The 21,021-nt window shown below is 36.3% G+C and overlaps 1 long non-coding RNA gene across 1 annotated transcript; it reads right to left on the reverse strand.

The window, feature by feature from the left end:
* Nucleotides 1–2,354: 2,354 nt before the first annotated feature.
* Nucleotides 2,355–5,323, reverse strand: LOC113356820. The gene is made up of 3 exons (XR_003363228.1): nucleotides 3,778–5,323; nucleotides 3,085–3,167; nucleotides 2,355–2,579 (listed from the first exon to the last, which is right to left on the reverse strand). It is a non-coding gene; the product is annotated as an uncharacterized LOC113356820 (long non-coding RNA).
* Between the last annotated feature and the right edge of the window lie 15,698 nt (nucleotides 5,324–21,021).

The following is a 21,021-nucleotide window of genomic DNA, read 5'->3' on the forward strand; positions in this document are numbered from 1 at the left end:
AACCCACTCCTTAATTCTTCTTATTCAACACTAATTAAACTTCCAGTTCATCTTGAGAAACCCTAACTTCGATTTACAGAAATAACACTATCATCTTCTTCCCGTGTTCAATTAACCACAGTGTAATCACTTATTCCTTCGAACCCTTGATCTATACACTTTCTAATAATCATTCATCTCTAATTTACGCTCAACTGAAATCGACAAAAAGAGAAGAAGAGAAAAGAATAAGAAAGAGAAAAGAATAAGAAAGAGAAAAGAAGAATACTGAAGAAGAAGAAAGAAACTGAGAACGAGTTTGCTAAAGGCACCTGACCAAATGATAAGGGCAGCCAAGCGGTTTAAAGCAAAGTGACTAATTTTCCCTTCATGCAAAACTGATAATATCTTCTTTGTCCGGTATCCAAATGACACGTTTGAGTAGTCAATTATGCGTAACTTTTCGAGACCTATTCGATGATACTAGTTTCGAATCTAAATTATTGTTAGATTAGTTCCTATTAATTATCGTTCGTGTTAAACTAATCGAGTTATTATCAGCTAATTCATACTTGACCGGTCTAATAGTGTTGACGAGCTTGAGGGTCTTTACATTCTCCCCACCTTAATCATTTTCGTCCTCGAAAATCAAACCATCTTTCTGGTCTTCAAAACTCCCCACCTTAAAGAATAATTCTATCTCTTGTCTAAGCGCAAACGACATAAACAAAGCGCAAACCTAAATGGCTTCTACAACTAAAATTTGTGGATTTAGGTTCAAAATACTAATTTCCATTTCAAAAAGTTACTGGTTCTAATTACGAGAGAAAATACTCTATAATAAAGTTTCTAAGTAAAATTTGGGATCTATCAGTTCACTAATAGAAGCAAGTCTCTCTTCCATTCCTAGTGATACAAGAATGCAGTTGCCATGTCTAGGTTCATGACGCACGACAGTGCCTACTACGTAACAAGTATCACCTGGACAAATCAGAATTACCAACCTCACTATTCCCCAGTGCTGGATTAACTAAATAATAATTTATTAAGATTAATTAGTCTTTAACTTCTATCTTAATTAGTGTAATTATGATAAATTTACTTCGTAAAGTATATAAATAATTTACATTATTTTAAACAATTTTATCATCAAAATCTATTTTATTTATTATTTATTATATATATTTATTTATTCATTTATTTTTATTGAAAGATGCCACAAAGGATTTTATTCAAGGCAAACGTCTAATGACAAAGATTTGGCTGGGAGGCGCGCGACAAGTTGCGCACCCACGCCTTTCTGAATAATAATACCTAGCCTATGAAACGGAGAACTGCCTAAGTTATTGTTTACATCATGACAAGCCATACAATTCTTCAGTCTCTTCATGAAAGCAATGGTGTCATCACTCAACTCCCCCAAAGTCGAGAACGCCAAAACACCGAATTCATAACCAAAGGACGAACATAGGGAAACATATTTGTTGCGTTTGCGAGTAATGGCTGCAGAGATGGCATGGCCTGGAGTAAAACTGCGGTTACCTCCTTTAGAGAACGGTGAAACCCCAGTGACATCAAAGCACATGTCTTTATTTTTATTTGTAATCATTATTACTTATTTATTTTAATGAAATCGAATTTTAATTCCAACTGAAACAATACTAAATAACTTTTAAATTCATGTACTATTTTAGAATGATTTAACGATATATTTATCAAAATATTACTATTATTATTTTCAAATGTGTCTTATTAATGTACGAATTTATTTTCTTTTAAGTTCAATATTACTCTAAGCATCCAAATATTATTATTACTACAATTTTCATTTAGAATTACTATTATAATATTTTGATTGTATACATTGATGGTTGGCTATTATTCTAACCACTCTTACACATATTACTAAGTTCCAAGAATATATTAACATTTATGAAGTTAGAAATTGTTGATTCTATGTATAAGCCAAGGTATTCAATAAATTTCTATGTAACATTCTATCAATAATACTAAACTCACTAATTTTCGTATTAAATTGTGTACGTGTTCATATTTTTTAAATTAATTATTCCCAAATCCCAATTAGTTAAAGTTACTGGTTTACCCTACAATTTTTACTTCACTAACTATACACACAACCAAACAAACGAGTCAATCAATCAAACAAAATCTTTTAATTATTGATAGCTTTTAGTGATTAAGATTTATCTCACAACCCAACCCAATTCTAAACCAATCTAGTTCACTAACTGGCATTGGCTATTTCTATCTTTTCCCATGTAAGATCTAATAGTGAGCTCTGATACCAAGTCTGTAGCGCCCCCTAAGCTAGCAGCTGATTAATCCAAGAGATTAACTAGATAAAGAGATACTAAAAATCTAAAACATTTACTTAACATTCAATTAAGAAATCTGCTACAAAGCTTAACCCAAAAACTATCCCCGCTCAGAAATATATATACAAGAACTCCTCTCAAATGATACATATACAATAGCCATTTGGTTTACAATTATAACATGCAATATAATAAACATAATAGAGGTTAACCAAATAACGATATCAACTCTCAAAGCTTTCGCTGCGCAACTCTGATCTGTCTCTGAAAAGGAAAGTGGGAATGGGTGAGCACATCATCCCTAAAATGGGTGCCCCGTAGGAATAACAACAAGTTTTCAAGTAATCATTATTATGATTCGAAAAACAATGCAGGTTATATCGAAAGTCGACAATACACGAAAAGACAGTAAAACACAAAGTAGAAACTTCTTCATAGACATCCATAAATAACAGTAAACATTCATGTATGAGATGTGTGTTGCCGCACATAAGGGAAGAATAATATTTGTGCTAACCACACTCATTAGGTAATATTGCGGTGTATCGTCCTAGCCATAGAATACTGATATATAAAGGAAGAATAATATTTGTGCTAACCACACTCATTAGGTAATATTCGTGCTAACCACACTCATTAGAATACTGATATTGTGTCGGTACACATCTCATACCACACAAAGCACACAAAGATATGCATGAATTTCACAACACCAAGATTGATTTTTAAAACAATAATGAATACAAGAGAGTTCGTTATCGATTCCCACCTCTTTTGATGACAAGCCACGCCTACCTCGAGATCCATGATCCACCGGTTCATCCTTTGAATCGATCGTTGCTAATATACTAACTGTTAATCACAGAAGAAGTCTAAGAATCTAGCCAAAAGGCTCACACAAGAATCATGCAAGTCTATCTAATGGTTCTACGCCCAAAGCTAAGGTTTACTAATTCAATTGGGTTGGCTCTATAATCCATTGTCTAAGTCTTATAAACATCTACAACTTTGTAGAAGAAAACAAATGCTGATTCAGACCATAAAGGTCCATTACATCAAATAGGAACACTAAACCCAAGCCCAAGCATACTAAATAGGCCCATTAGCACAAGGTCCGACCCAACTGGGTCATCTAATGGTCAATGATGGTCAAAGGGTCAACTAACATTCCACGTCAGTTCAAGGTCAAGTCCAGGGTCAACTAGTCAAGGTAAAATAGGTCAAACAGGAATTGGTCAACGATCCAACTCAAGACAGAGACAATGAGTCAGGAGTGGGTTAACTCAGTCACCAAGACTGATTCAGGTGAGTCATCTAAACTGACTAGGATGACTAACATGCCTAATTCCATTACAGTTACATAACTTCAACCTATCTGATTCTATAAATTGAAACATTAAACATTTCATTCAATCGAAACAACTTATAATCTACAAAATGACGAACACAAATACAACTTTACCTGCAATTGCATTTCTAACCTCCTACAAGAGAGATTCAACTCCACACACACCTAAACCCCATTCCAAAACTTCAATCACAAATTCTTCTTTTGCCGGGTCATAACTCTTATAGTTCAATCCACTAGATGCAGGTCATCTACATAATTCATAGCCATCCATTCTCCACACTCTGCACATTTAGTTTCTTCCTACAACACCAGCCAACCCATTTTCAGTTCCTGTGGTACAAGCTATAAACTCAGTAACCCCATTCTCATGAACTGCAAGCCTTAGATCAACCTGTACATACCACGAATTAACTTTAGTCACACTTCTTCGTAATCCAGCTCAAACATCACCACAACTCAGTCATTAGCAACACAACAACACTATCAGAATTTCAACTATATACCAGCTCCATAATCAGATACAACTCCCCATACTAACTCCATAATCTTTAACTTCAACTCGACAGAACCATTACAATTTTTCTACAACAAACCTTTCCTTGCATACCAAAACATCACAATAGATTCAACAACAACATCATCACTATATCAATCATAACCTCCCAACCTGCTATTCACATCACAAACCTGCAATCAGCTTAATTTCAACTGCAATCATAATACTAACAACCACAACACCAAACCAATATCACCACCATTTGTACTTACCAACAACAACACTAATTTCATAACCAACAGCTCATCCAATCCCCAACTCAGATAGTACCCATTCACCTGATTCAACATACTATAAACTTATGTTTCATCATATAATCATCATTAGCATCCATAGCATATAAACTTATTAATTGAAATCAATAACCTTACTAAATTATTGAGAGAGCAATTACCTCAGTTCAACTTCAACTGAACCACTGAGTCCTGCAGTTGAATCCGATTCTACCTTGCCTTTGCTTGGTTCAGTAATTCATCTCAAGATCATCATCACCCCATCAGATCAATTGGTTCTCAATTCGACTACCAGTAACACCACCACAAACTAGATCTTCATCACAACTCATAAAACTCAAATCATCCATCAATATCGAATTACTCTTCATACTTAACCCTAATTCACTCAATTGGTCAATACCCATCTCAAATCCCCTTTCCTAATTATCAATTTCATCTTTTATAGCTTCCCCGAGTTACTCTTACAAAACCTAATTCTCCATTTGTTCATGAACTGCTCTGTAATATCCAATTAACTTCACCCCGTTTCTAAATCGGCTAAACCTACTCCTTAATTCTTCTTATTCAACACTAATTGAACTTCCAGTTCATCTTGAGAAACCCTAACTTCGATTTACAGAAACAACACTATCATCTTCTTCCCGTGTTCAATTAACCACAGCATAATCACTTACTCCTTCGAACCCTCGATCTATACACTTTCTAATAATCATTCATATGTAATTTACGCTCAACTGAAATCGACAAAAAGAGAAGAAGAGGAAGAACCGAGAGATGAAAAAAGAAGAAGAAAGAGAAAGAAGAAGAATACTGAAGAAGAAGAAGAAGAAGAAAGAAACTGAGAACGAGTTAATCTTCTCGATTGAGATAAGGCCGACCAAGATTGCTAAAGGCACCTTACCAAATGATAAAGGCAGCCAGGCGGTTTAAGGCAAAGTGACTAATTTTCCCTTCATGCAAAACTGATCATATCTTCTTCGTCCGGTATCCAAATGACACGTTTGAGTAGTTAATTCTGCGCAACTTTTCGAGACCTATTTGATGATACTAGTTTCGTATCTAAATCGTTGTTAGATTAATTCCTATTAATTATCGTTTGTGTTAAACTAATCGAGTTATTATCAGCTAATTCATACTTGACCGGTCTAATAGTGTTGACGAGCTTGAGGGTCCGTACAATAGGCGCTGGCCTGGGTTTTGAAGCCATACTTCTCTTCAAGTAGATTAGTAAACTTCCCGTACGTCAAGGCGATTCGAGCTTGCTCTTCAGTCATGGGCTGGATGGCGGATTGATTAGCTTGTGATCGCCCTTGAGGGGTCCGGAATCTTTGATCTTGGTCAAAGTCGCCTCCACGGTTCAATCATGGTGAGTCCAAGGCGTCATCGTGATTTTCCTCTGGCTGCGGATCAATAGATGCCAACCTCGCCAGTAGAGCTTGTCTTTGGCGATTATTCTCTTCTATATCAAACAACATTTGTTCTTCTTCAGTAAGTGGTCCATACACATGCGGCTGAGCCTGGCGTGTGAATCTGTCAGTGTCCATGCGATGAATCGTGCGCTAATCTAGTGACCTAGTCTCCCACTGTGGTCGCTAAAATGTACACGGTAGGGAATATACAAGGTACATATAGAAGTAGGGTGTAGAGACTAGTTCCTAGAAGTAGAACACAATTTCCCACAATGATATCACTGAGTCCTTTCATTGGGAAAAGACCCCTATTTATAATTATTTCCTCAAATGGGGGATGTCAGGTATGTGTCCTTTCCTATTTCCCTTATCTTGCTACTGCCACTTCTGACTGTACAACTGTACTTCAGATTCTTCTAGAAGATCTGTCTTTCATAACTTCTGCACGTGCACTTGAATGTTGTGGGGGATAGCCTGCTTTATAACACCCCCTTTAGGATATAGGGAGGACTTGATGTCTTCCATGGCGTGGGACACTGTCTCATGCTCTCTTATGGATATGGGGAGGCCGCACCTCTTCCTTGATATTTTTTTCAGGTATCTACAACAAGAAATGAGATGTGGAAATTAAAACACACCACAAAATTTTTATGGTTAGAAATTTGGACAAGTCCCAGCTCTAGCGGGATCCAAGTCTTGCACTAGTGAACAAACACAATTCTCTATTACCCTTGGTGATTTTTCTCACTTTCATATGTAGTAGTCAAGCAGATGGTGCGGCCAACATAATTAATCGAATAACAAGGCAGACCACGATTAATTAAGCCCCCGTCTCTTCGGTCCATCAAGTAGCATATTGGTTGTTTGTATCGCTAATGTCATTTATCTTCTAGTTAGCCGTTTATCGTCCGGTGATAATATTTCACTTGTATTTCCTACAGGAAGCTTAAACGTGTTGCGGGCGGCTGCCTGCATAATAAGCTAAAACAAGTCAAAAAAAAATAGATGCTCCACGCTTATACTTGTGGGAATCGGATTGGAACTGAGATATTGCTCAGTTGGTCTAAGTATCGGCCTAAAGTGTTGGAGCTGTAGCCAGACAAGATGATATTTTTTTTGAAGCATGCATTCTATTAATTACTTAAAAGGCGATTACAACAGGGTATATAGTACCCGAAGATTCATTTGTTATATTTGAAACGATATGCCATGAATCTAAATTAGAAAAACAGAAGAACAGAGCGTGAACATCGGTCTTCAGATCATAGTTGCATCGGGGGGAGATGTTGGAGTCGAAGGTCGGAAGGCCTTCGTTCAATGCTTTCCACAAGAAAAGTTGTACTTTTGAAGGACACAACAAAGTCCATAAGAGTTTAGTTGATGGTAGGGATGCTCCATGCGCTTGATTGAAGGTGCAAGTCAGGCACTTGTGTCCATATGTTGATGTGTATTTCCCTAACGATAACCGTCTATCTCCTTTTTTTCCATCTTGTTCCGTAAGGTGGAGATTCCCAGAGAAGACATAGATAACTACTGCTACTAAGTTTACTAACAACATATTAGAGACAGTTGAGCTATAACAGGACCAAAAGTTTACAACTAAGACAAGGTAATGTGCTTTATATGACAACACTTACAGAAACTATGAGAAAGCTTTCAAAGACATCTTAAGCTTCTTAAACTAATTTAGGAGAGCTTAAGAAGGAAAACAGACACTTCAAACACTATTACACTTTGTATTAGGAAGTGACTTACAACACTGAAAGGACAAATTACAGGATAACTGTTGTACTAACAAAACAGATACACCAACCCTAAGACAAATCCAAAGAACACTGCAAAGTGGAGAGTCCACCATCAACAAAAGAGATGATTATAAGCTAAAGAGATACAATGGTGGCTTAGTGATACCGTAACGTTTCTTCATAAAATATACAGACATCAATACTATCGATTTAGTGTGGTACACTTATTTTTCAAACGGTCATATAAAATAAACTAGGTACCACACTAGAACGGTCGTATAAAATAAACTGGGTATGATGTTCTATGGTTCAAACCAAAATGGGTACGGGATTCAGTCGTATAAAGAGACTGTAATTAAAACGAGCCTACCACAGAACTCAACTATCTCAAAATAGTTTCTGATAAATCAACATGATAACTCACCTACTCTACAATGTATGCAATTCCTCGTGATTGGTCATTTAAAAGTTTTGCCAACTACAGGGTTTAAAAGCTTAGTTGGTTAGCTTAACGAAAAACACACATATATTGCCAATATTGGTGCAATCACTATAAGTTTTTCAACTATTTTGCCATGCAGATATAATAAATTCATTAATAAAAATTCGAGAAACACGACTAATAAGCCAACTTATACATACAATCAGCAAATAAAGAGCACATTATGATATACCTTCTAGTCATACAGATGGCAGACCTCACACATTTCATCATAATGTTTTTTCAGTTGATTTATTCACATTATGTTTTTTCCATTATCATAATGGACGAAATTGAATTCTGGGTTTAACTTTCTCAAAATCATAATGAAATCATGAAGCTTAATAAGAATTCCAAGACTAGGTTTTAATAAATTACCCAAACCCAGTTAATTCAAGAAAGAAGAAAAAGATGAATAGTTGAGAATAAATAGAAGAAACCTATTATAGAGGCTCTAAACATTGGGTTTTGAGGGCTTACAAGATGACAAAATCGGGTTATAAAATAGTAATCAACAGTGCCCCGTATCCAACTATTTTTTGCAGTGGCTAAATTACCCTCAATGAATTATAAAATTAAATTTATTACCTTTTTCTTCTCTTTTCATTCATAAATCATGATGAAGATGATGATTATAATTTCATCATGATAAAAATGATGATCATATACAAAATACTAAATCTGTTATCTTCTCCTTCTCTTTTCATTCATAAATCATATGAAGATGAGGATCATAAAAATACCATATTATTCTTTTTTCTCTCTTCATATTCTACTTCGCGATAAAGAAGACGATCACAAAAAGAAAAAACTAAGAAAACCCATCACTTATTTTTGCTTTTGAAAACCCCCAACTTTGAACTATAAGCTAACCTACGGTTGGGAAAATTCATACTTCCCAACCGTACGTACAAGTTATGATATGGAAGTATGATTTTTCATACCGTAGGATTTTTGAACCCAGAATATACGATTTGGAGTTCATAACTCCAAACCGTAGATGACATACGGTTGGGTTTACCAACCATAGACAGTGCGTACGGTTTGGTTTCCCCACCGTAGACAGTTCTGAAACTATTTTCCGAAAACCTAATTCGATCGATTCCGCCTATCCATGCATTAAAACTAATGAAATAAGATGGGATTTTTGATTTTTACCTTACAAAACTAGTCACAAAACACCAAGATGACCAAACTTGTGGTACAAAAAATCCAGCCATATTATTTTTAATAAATAAAAACCATTTGGTTAAAAAGTGGCACAAAAACCCCAAGTCAAATAATAATGAGTAAATTTAGTTTTTGTTACTTAAAAAAAGCATACCTTTTTTACCTTTCTTCTTCTTCTTCTTCTTCTTCTTCTTCTCTCCTTTGTTTCGTTCTTCTTTCTTCCATCTCCATCTCCTTCTGCCCACCACCATCACCACCAGCAGCAACAATAGATTTCCACGAATACCAGCAATAACACCTCCGTCACCAGCAGCAGCAACACTTACGTCTCCTCCACGAACACCTCCGTCTCCTTTTCTTCTATTTTTGTTCAGATCTATCACTAACAGTAGCTCCGCCACCACCAAATCAGCTGCTATGTGCAGATCCGTCACCAATACCACCTCTATCTCATCCACGAACACCTCCTTCTCTTTTTCTTCTACTTTTTTGTTCATATTTATCACCCACAGTAGCTTCGCCACCACCAAACCAGTTGTTATGTCCAGATCCGCCACCACCAACATCTCCGTCTCCTCCATTAACATCATCATCACTACTTCAGCCTCCTCCTTCAATAATCTAAAACCATTAATACCTTCAAATTCGCCACCAACAACACCTCCTCCTTCTCCTTTTATCCTCTACAATCAACACAATACTTTCAGATCCACCCGCATTCAATCCTCTACAACCACCAACAACACCACCTTCTGATGTATCATCACCAGCAAATGATGATACATCTTCATCGTCGAAATCAAAATTGTGTTGGGGAAATGACAGATTTATGATGAAACCAAAATTGGTTTCATCAAATTCTAACAGTTTTGGCAGGTGAAAACAGTAAACTTATGATGAAACCAAATTTGGTTCCATCAAAAACTTACTAATTTTCTATCATGAAACCAAAGATTTTAACGATGAGAATTATTTATGATGAAACCAAATTTTGGTTTCACCTGATTTTGCGTAGTTTATTCTACCTGACTTGGAAGTCGTCGTGTTTGGTTTCATCATTGAAGTTATGTTGGTGAAATGACATTATGTGGAAAAATGATGAAACCTATTTTCTTTGTATTTTTTTTCATTTTGTTGAATATTGATCTCTATGAAAACCAATTTTTGATGGTGAGACAGAAGTGGATTGTTTATTGTTGAAACTAGTCTTAGTTGAGGAGTTAATAGTAGTGGTGGGCGGCGATGGGGGTGGTGCAGTTGACGGTGGTGGCAGGTTTCATCTTATTGTGTTTCATTTTTTTTCTTTCTTCTTTGTCCTTTATTTTATGATGAAACCAAAATTTGGTTTCATCATTTTTTCTATTTGGTTTCATCTAATTTCGGTGAAACCAATTTTGGTTTCATCATTTTTTCTGGTGGTGGCGCAGTGGTGGTCGGTGGCGGCGGTGGTGGTCAACGGCGGTGATTGGTGGCGGCGGAGGTGGGCGTCGGTGGGTGGTGGCGTCGGAGGTGGTGTTCGGCGACAGCGGCGGTGGTGGTCGACGGCGGTGGTGGTTGGCGGTGCCGGCGACGGGTGATGGTGGTCGGCGGTGGTGGACGGTGGTGGTTGCGCGGTGATGGTCAATGGTGGTGGTGTTGCTGGTGGTGGGTTGTTGTTGGTGGTGATAATATAATGAAATTTAAAGGTGTGGTTGATTTTTGTTTTTGTTGATGTGATTTAAATAGTAGAAGGGTAATATAGACAGTTTATGTTAAATGGGGTTTTTGTGAACAATTTGTTTTGGTGGAGTTTTTGTGTATGGATAGTGACACCTTTGGGGTTATAACTCGCGGCCCGTTTACCTTATTAAAGTCATTGTGGGTGGATTAAGTGGTGTCAACCGATAATGATATATTTTGAGAATTGATGATTAATCGAAGAAATAGGCGATAGAGGTGATGGGGAAGAAGAAAATGGAAGAGTTAAAAGGAGAGGAATGAAAAAAAATTAGTTTTAGGTTTCAATATTTAATAGGTTAAGGGTATTTTAGTATTTTCTTATGAATTAGGTCCCCTAATCTTCATTGTAGGATATTTGAATCCTTAGGAGCCCTCAAAACTCTTTTCTTGGAGCCCCTATAATAGGTTTCCAATAGAACCCTATATAATATCCTTCCAGTAAGCTAAAACAAACACACACTTCATATCAGAAAAATCACATGAAACTACGATACTAAATTTAGGTCACCTGAAGTCGAATCCCCTTTCATCGCGCTCCAAACCCTGTGTTAGGTTTTGAATCCATAGAAGAATACGAAGTAAACTGTGGGAGAAACGAATAAGACCGATACATAGTTAATTAGTCCATCGAAATTGGGTGTCAGGTCAAATTAACAAATACAGGTACTTTACTTCACCCATTCAGATTTTGGTTGAGTAGGCTGAGTGTGGTGGAGGAGGGAAGGTAGGGGTTGCACAGTGACGCCACCTCACGCTGAAGAGAGGCCTGAGTGTAAGGTGGGGGAAATAATTTAGATTTGGGCGAGGAAGCAATCCTCCCCCAAGAGTGTTTTATTTATTTAATACTCTTAAGGTGGCCCAAAATCTGATATTAATATATTTTATTAGTTTTTTTAATATAATTAAAGAGTAAGCGAGGATTTAATCCTCGTTTTTCTCTTTTTCTGGCGAGGATCGAATCCTTGCTTATATTGAAATCCCTGCTGCCCTTCCCTGCTTTCGAGCAGAGAGAAAGGGAACAATTTTTTTAAAGGCTTTAGCAATTGCGACCTGTCGCTTTCATTCCCATGTTTTAATCCACTACACCAGCCTAAGGATGACGGGACAACCATGTAATTTGAGAACGAATTAGTGCCAACCAGGTTTAACGGATTCAACACTGTTCGTCAAATTAGGTTGACTAGAACTTTGTCCGTATACAAGGGAAAACTGAAATCTTTGGATTTCATTGAGGATTGCTCTTTTTTTCTTTTTTGGAAAATGAAGCCTCACCAAATGTGTAATTCGATAAAAAGATTGAAAATGTTTGGTGATAGGCTTTGGGACTTAAAAAACAGACATTGCCCCTCCCTTTTAGTCCAATTACTATATGTATCCTATTTTCAAGGGGTATAATTGACAAACAAACTAGAGTATAACGTATCTAAAAAAGAATTGTCTTAGAGTTTTTTAAAAAAAACTGCTTTAGAGTTTTACAAATTTTACCTCATTGGAAAGATTTTGTAGTTACTTACACTACAAATGAGAATCAGGCTCAATCTACAAGTTCTACTCTGTAAGATTGAAGGGATAAACCCAAAGGAGGCGGTAGAACAAAAAAACATATTCAATTCGATAAACTGAAAAGAGAAGAGTCTCTATAATAATAGGGCATTACACAAAGGCACATGTGTCATCTACACATATTACTACTAACTACCAACACTGGGGTGCCCTTATACATGGGTAACCCATAAGCACATTGAATAAGATAGTGAGCCTTACAAGTTATGGGACATGAAAAATGCCCATCCCTATAGCTTATCATTGTCCTCAAGGATAGACTTAGGAAACTTGACTGTAAGAAAAGTTGTATTTTCCCAATAGTAGTCTCCTTTTGCAGCATGAGACCATTGCACAAGCACCTGTGGAATTTGTTGACGACCCTTGAGAATCACATGATAATCTACCACTACCACTGGTTTAACCTTCATTAAATCATGCTTATCCAAGGAGGTTAAGCTTGTATGTGGGAGGGTACCCTGGCCAACCTTCTTCTTTAGTTGCGAAACATGAAAAATAGGATGTATACGTGAAGTAGGAGGTAGTTAAATTCTTTAGGATACCTGTCCAATACGTTCCAACATCTGGTAAGAACCAAAAAATTTAGCAGAGAGTTTAAGCATATGCACTGAAGATTGTCTATATAGTTGCAGACGCAAGTAGACCCAATCTCCATCAAAAAAGACCCTTTCGACTCTCTTCTTATCATCATGTTGCTTGATGCGATGCTGAGCTTCAAGTAAATTGTGTTGTAACACTTCAATGAGAACGATTGTTGAAAATTTGATTGCACCTAGTTTGATTATTCTTAAGAACCTTCTCTTCTGACATAAGGGTCACTCAAACTAGATCAAAGTATCGACGGGATCTTTAGAACCATTTGTGGATCTAGATACATATTGTGATAATCCATTACTAACAGACTTCGTTCTTTGTATGATTAATCACAATAGGATTCAAGTTGTGTTGTGCAGGTTATCGAGAAAGCAATTGAAGATTTGAAAACAAAGTAGATTTTCTAATTAGTTTTCATATCTTGTGAATTTTGATTGCACAAACCTTGATCGACTGGGATCCAACTAGAATCGTGTTTATCTTTGATAGACTTGATTGTCTAGTTGTGAAAGATCCGCATAACTTTATAGTTACTCTTTGATTTTTATATTGATTAGATTGGGAATCTAAAAATTGGTTATTTTGGTAGTCAAAGATTGATCTAACTAGACAAATGAGTTTATTAGTTTAACAAAAGAGCCTTTTTCAACAAGTCAACATATCTTTTACCAAAGATTGATTAGAGTGGTTACCAGAAAAATTCATTCCTTTGATGTTTCGAATACGATCCGAAGGAGTAGCAATTCATGTGCATGACTCTAGAAGCCGAAGGCAGCGAGATATTGAGGAAACTAAGTAGATAGGGTTAGTCTACTTGGTCTCAACTATACGAAGTTGGTATTAGATTTTGTATAGATGTTTAATTCTGAGAGTATTCAAAACTAGACTAGGTTCCGGGGTTTTTATGCATTTGCGGTTTCCTCGTTAACAAAATCTTACTGTGTCATTTACTTTATTATTCCGCAATTATAATTTGTTTATTATAATTTAAAGTAAATTACACTTGTTCGTTAATCCGAATTACTTGACATTGATCCTAATAGTCAATCGTTTTTTACCGTAACTATTGTCAAGTAAACATCTTGTTGTCGTATTGTCTCGACCTCGTCCATAGACAATCACAAGAGGTATATGACTTGTTGTATATTCTCGACTCCGTCCATAGACGATCACCTAAGATACCAAACTTATAGGTTGATATTTAAAAGATTGTGGTGTATTTGGGTACTCTCGTCTTTTCATACTTTATTATCGTAATTCACAAGATTTCTATCAACAACATTTAATACATTTTCAGTAAAAATACAATCAGAAAGCAAGTGGTCAATAGTTTCATTTGCAGAGTTACAAAGTGGACAAGTTGTTTCTTTGTGAGAACAAAATTTCGCAATTTTGTCTCTGGTAACTAGACACTTATGGAGACATCTCCAAAAAAAAAATGTAATATTCTAGGAGGAAGCTTACTCTTCCACAAGGATTTCCAAACAATAGTACTAACTGCAATCAGATTCGAGACATTAGTTGTAGAATTAAGGATTGCTCTACATGCTGATTTGACTGAAAATAATCCATTGTTGGAGGTTTCCATCTAAGCTTATTCTTACATGTGTAAGGAATTCTAATTGCTAAAATGTCATTAAAAGTGCTCTGATCAAACAGAGATCTAATTATAGACTGATTCCAAGTCTTTGTGCCCTTATCAATTAGTTGATCTACAGTTCTCATATCTATTGAAACATATGGGGATCCAGGGGGTGCATTTCTATTTGGTATCCATTTATCTCTCCATATGGAGATACTAGTGCCATCACCAACCTCAACACAGTAATATTGTTTCACTAATCCCAATCCTTTACATATACCCTACATACCCATGAACAATGGGTACTAATTGCACTATTCATAGGATTAGTATTATAGAAGTACTTACCTTCTATAATTTTAATTAAAAGAGCTGTAGACTCATGCAAAAGTTTCCAAGCGAGCTTAGCTAAGAGAGCTTGATAATTAATAGGGGGAAAGTCACTTTTATTATAGGGAAAACTTAACTTTGGGTGGATTTAAATTTCTCTTTCCTCTTATCTATAAATCATTTACAGGTCTATATATGTTGGTTGATGAAAAAGTCGACATAAAACATGGTGATGAACTATTAGACTTGAAAGCCCCGGTAAGCTATACGATGATGCGGAGAATTCATGTTTAGCGAAAAGCTGAAGCTTGTGAGATAGCAGATGCACCCACGGAATCTGGGTCCATTGTGCAGTATGTAAATGAAAACAGTGTTGGGCGGTGGCTAGTTATAAGACAAGGATTTTTGGAGGAGTTCAAATCCGTGTGGATCTCCAAACTGTGTGTTATATCCTACAAGTTAGCGAGGTCGGTGGGATGTTTTTGGGAAGAACCAAAAACCAGCCGTGTGATAAGAGTTTGAGAACTCTTGATTGGTTTTCTTAATCCTAAAGTCTAGAGACTTTCTAGCTGAAAAGGCGAGGGTACCCAAATATACCTCAAGCTAAAACTTTTCCTACACATAAGTCCTTTCTCCGAAAGTGATTGTCTATGGACTGATCGAGACAATACAACTAATCGGTTCACACTTTGTGTGATCGTCTATGGATACGAGATCGAGACAATACAACAACGAAGTATGTTTACTTGATACAAAGTTTCGGACTTAACCAGGCACAATAGGATTGCTTATCAAGTAAATAAGAATTAACGTTTGTGTAATTTACTTTAGTTATAATAAAACAATTATAACGCGGAAAATAAAAGTAAATGACACAATAAGATTTTGTTAACGAGGAAACCGCAAATGCAGAAAAACCTCAGGACCTAGTCCAGAATTGAATACTCTCAGGATTAAGCCGCTACACAAAATTACACTAACTTCGTATAGTTGAGACCAAGTAACTAACCCTATAGTTCACCTAGTTCTGTCTGTATTCCCACGCCTCCAATTTATAAATAAGTCACGTACTTGGAACAATCCCTTTGGTTCGTATTCCAAATAGTAAAGGAACAAGAAATCTGTTTGGTAACAACTCTATTCAACTAAGTGATATGAGTCGGACAAAGGCTCTTCCATTTATCTTAACATAAACTTCTTCGTCGGGTCTAGATCTATCTTATGTTCAATCACCCGAAGGTAATCGGTTAAGATTAAGCCAACAACACCTTTAGTCACAAGGAAACGTGTTGATGCCGATCTACTCAATTAATCAATCAAATTTACCACAAGGATAAACCGATTATTAATTGGATTCTCTTTTCCCAAACAAGTATTGTGCACGCCAAAGATTATAAAACCCAAGTCAGATCTTCAATATCTTCTTTGTCTTAAAATCTTCTTAAATCTTCAATAAACACCTGCACACAATCACTTGAATCTCTTGTGATCAATCACGCACAGAACGGAGTCTGTTAACAATGGATTATCACAAGATCGTCTTTAGAACTCAAAACAGTCTAAAGATTCCTGTCGAAAATCTGAACTAGTTTGAGTGAATCTTATATCAGAAGATAAGATTCTCAAGCATAAACAAACTAGGTGCAATCAGATTTCAACTACCGTTAGTCAATCAAATCAATCGAAAACAAAGATAAACCGCAATTATCTAGTTTCCCACCAATGGGTCGCGCTAGAGCTTCTCAATCCCAAAGAAAACTTTAAAACGAGCGGCCGTAAGAGATTTCACCTAATTAGATTACTATCCTCTCCGATATTCCCGCTACACCAGTAACAAAGACAAAAGAGGAAGTCAATTTTTACGAAGGATTAGTTTGCTAGAAAGGCAAACTTCGTGTATTTATAGACAAGAAAATTTGGACACCAAAGAATTTCCAAAACCGAAAATATTCTCAAGATATTCATAAAATCATAGATTCGGTTTTCATAATTCCTGGAAATGCTCTGTCCAAAAATAACGATCGAAATCTCTCGGAAAATCTAATTAGTAAATGCACATTACTAATTCTGGAATTTCCCTACAAAATGAAGTTAATAACCTTAATTAAAAGATTCTTAACTTACTTATGTTTTGATCTTGGAATTCTCTTCCCTTAGCCGTTAAGGAATATCTTTGAACAATTATAGAAATAAACATTCTCAACATGTGTTCAAAGTTTGTGGACATCTTTACTTTCTAAGTTCTCTTTCACACTTACAACCTTGAAACCGATTTGCCACACTTCCAAACAAGTTTAGAATTGTTCATCTGACTTTCAAGAACTATGTGATTGATCAAACCAACATTCAATCACAATCATGGGTTTAACGGTTCTACCAAAACAAGTTTCGGTTCTACCTCCATGTGAGTACTAAGCATAGTCATACTAGCTTACCAAAGATTGGTTGACTAGGTACTAGGATCGGTTCCCCACATATATATGGTATCTAACTTATATGTGTTGCACATGTCCATAGGATCGGTTCCCCTTTCTTTTATAAACCTTGTTGCACCCCATACAAGGATCGGTTCCCCTTGATGCACTGCACACCTTAGGATAGGTTCCCTTCCCCTTACTAGGATCGGTTCCCTTTCCCCACGACAGACATAATCCGATCATACCACAGGTGATTACTTAAGATTGGTTTTACTAATAAAAGTTCTACCAATACATAAGTCAGGACTTTGTGAATAGTTCTACCAAGAACACAACAAGTTGTGAGCGGTTATACTCTACCACACATATTGGTTGTTCATAAGATATTCAATGAATAACAAGACCAATAACTCATGGAAATTTCCTTTTTCGGTTCACAAACAAGTTTATGAACTTACTTCCTTAGAACACATGTAAACATTGTTCCCTAGGATGAAATCCTCACCTCATACCCATACATAATCACAATAGAATTCAAATGATTATGACGATATCTTATCTACAAAGTTTAATGGTTAAGCAATAAGCCTCGTATTATATTCCTTAATACTATGTCTATCTAGAGTTCAAATATACTTCGCAGTTATGTTTTCAATATGCACCACTTGAAAGATACGTGAATGAAACAGTTCAAGTCAAATATCACTAACCTCGACTGGAAGGATGATTGTTGTTGTTGTAGCTCCGTAATTCTTCACATATTCAAGTCTTCGTAATCCTTGTAATGTCTCATATCCTAATGCTTTCAAGCTAACCTATACGAAGTTCACTCTAGTACATAATCAAGCGACTCTGAACATGAGTTTTGATTCACTAATATATGAAAACCAAACTTGACATACCAACTCTTGGTGGGTTCAACCAAGGAATGCTCTAACAATCTCCTCCTTTGTCAATTTTAGTGACTAAACTCTTACATCATATGGATAAAAAAATTACAAGAATTCATTACACATCCGCTTGATTCCCGATTCAACAGCAGAGTAAAACTGCTTACATTCAATCCTTGAAAATGCCGTTGTTGACATTATAATAACAAAGCTATTACTCTGTGATGAGCACGAAAGTGCGACACATTTTCTCCCATAAATACATTAGCTGGGACTCGTTTTATCACTAATAAACTTGTTTGTAGGTGTTTTTGTGAAATAAGCTCTTTTGGAGAAAGTTGCTCGAAAAGTGGTTTTTGTACCCCGGAGGACACGTGTTATTCGGACTCTCACCGTTGGATAACGGGCACCTCAATTACTAAGGGGCACCCCAGGTCACCCCAAAAGGCATATGCTATTCGCACCCCAGTTCAGAATAGGGGCACTTCATCTTCAACAATTCAAATTTTGAGTTTTGGCGGGAAATTTTGAACTTCACGGAACAGAATTAGGGTTTGTGTTTGTGGTGTGAATAATGAGATTCAATCGCTGAAACTGCTTGGGTGAGTCTGTTAAAGCTTAACAGGGTTGGTATGATTGATGGAATTCATAAAATTTGGCTGGGTTTGCTAGAATCATGGATCTGAAGCAACACAGTTTTGGCGGAAAAGTTGTTCTCCACGGACCAGAATTAGGGTATTAGAATTTGAATCTTTGTAGTGAGATTTAATGGCTATACTTGTTTGGGATAACTCCATTAGGTGAAACATGGCCGGTAAGGGTCTTAGAATCAATCCAGGTTGGCTGGATAGTTGGATCCAAAGAAAACAGGGTTCACAGGTTTGACTGTATCTGCGTGTATATGTGGAAGTGATTTGGCTGAAATTTAATCGGATTTTTGGTCGGAATTGGTTGCAGAATGACCTGTTTCATTCAAACAGGGAAGGTATGTGTGTTGGAATTGATTAAATATGGCTGCAACGTGGAGATTGGTTGAAACAGTGAAAGAATATTCTCGAGAGATATTTTTGGTATTTTGTTGAGATATTCTTGGTGGTAGCATGTGGCTGGATGGAGTTCAATTTATTCAAGAGTCGTGTATCAAAGTAATTGGAACATGTTAATACCAGCAGAGCGCGTGAGGAGATAAAAAAAGGAAGAAAATACTCGTACCTTGCATGGAGAATAATCAAAAATATTTTGCATTTACTCGAGAGATTTGGAGTTGCTATGGGTATAAATAAGTTGCTGGGAATCCTAGAATGAGATCGAGTGATTGGGGAGGCTACAGAGTCGAGAGAATTGCTGCAGATTTCTCTGCAGCAGCAGCAGAAAAACAGCGAAGAACGAGGAACAGACTTGCAAAGACAGTCGTTTTCCAACAGTGACAACGACACTTAGCCGTGGGTCGTGTATCTACAGTGGTTGCGACACATAGTGACAGTCGTAGAAGCTACAACGTCAGTAACAGTTTATTGTTGTATCTGTAGCAATTATAACTGTTAGAAAAGCCCTGTTTTATACCTTTTCTCCTTGTAAACACCTTTTTGAGAAATGAAATATTATTTTGAGAGTGTTTTCACCATGTTGAGCTAAACCCCAACACTGGGTCGACGGAGGAAGCCGGACTTCATACTTGGGTGAGTTTGTTTTATTTTTTATTTGACTTTTGCACTTAATTAAAATAGAATTATGATTTGAAAAAATTAGTTATTATTTTATTAGATGGGTCATGCTTGCTTAGATGTTTGATGTCCCATGCTTACGATTTATAATTAATGTTTGGAGAATCTACCTTGGCAAGAATAAGAGTCGATGTTGTTTTATTTGTCGAGCGATAATTGTTTGAGAATGAATAATTGAACCTATTGATATGAGTTTGGCCGAATCCTAGACCCAGTAACTCTCTATTTTATTCCTTTAAAATTAATCTTAACAAGTCTTAGAGTTCGAATCTTTACTACTACAACAACCACAATCAAAAATCTTAATCACTCTGTAGTTGCAGGAAATCCTACACCCCTCATATGATTTCATTATTACTCAGCTCATTTTTAGATTTACACTCTTAATTTTATTAATCAATCTTTGAATATTCTTACAAGAAAAGATAAAGGAATCAAGAATGACCTCTGCTCTAGACTTTCTCTCTCCTATTTACTTGTTTCTTACTCAAAAAAGATCTCTCTCATTTCCTTTACAACTGAACGACTATTTATAGGGAAATACATAGTGGATGACAGCTAATCTGTCCTTTATTTTCGAATATCACTTGCGACATTCTCGCAACCTTACAAATATTAATCTCGCAAATTTTCGCAGGACCATCACATCTTTCTCATGATTTTAGCTGACGTCGTTTATTATATCATTTCTGAAATTGTTCTGCGACGCTGTTGTGTTGTGTTGTTGATAATTTCGCTAAGATATTATTGTTGCGAGATTCTGATCCTACATCTTGCCTCTTATCATATTTTTTCTGCGAAGTAGAGAATGATGTGAGAAATGCCGCATTTATCCATCGTTTCATATCCTGCATTTATCACACGTATTCTTTCTTCCATCAGTTTCTTGAAACGTCTTCTGTAACCGCTGATTTTCAATCGCTTATGTCTTTTCATCTT

Source organism: Papaver somniferum, chromosome 3, assembly GCF_003573695.1.
Source record: "Papaver somniferum cultivar HN1 chromosome 3, ASM357369v1, whole genome shotgun sequence".
In the NCBI taxonomy this organism is placed as follows: Eukaryota; Viridiplantae; Streptophyta; class Magnoliopsida; order Ranunculales; family Papaveraceae; genus Papaver; species Papaver somniferum.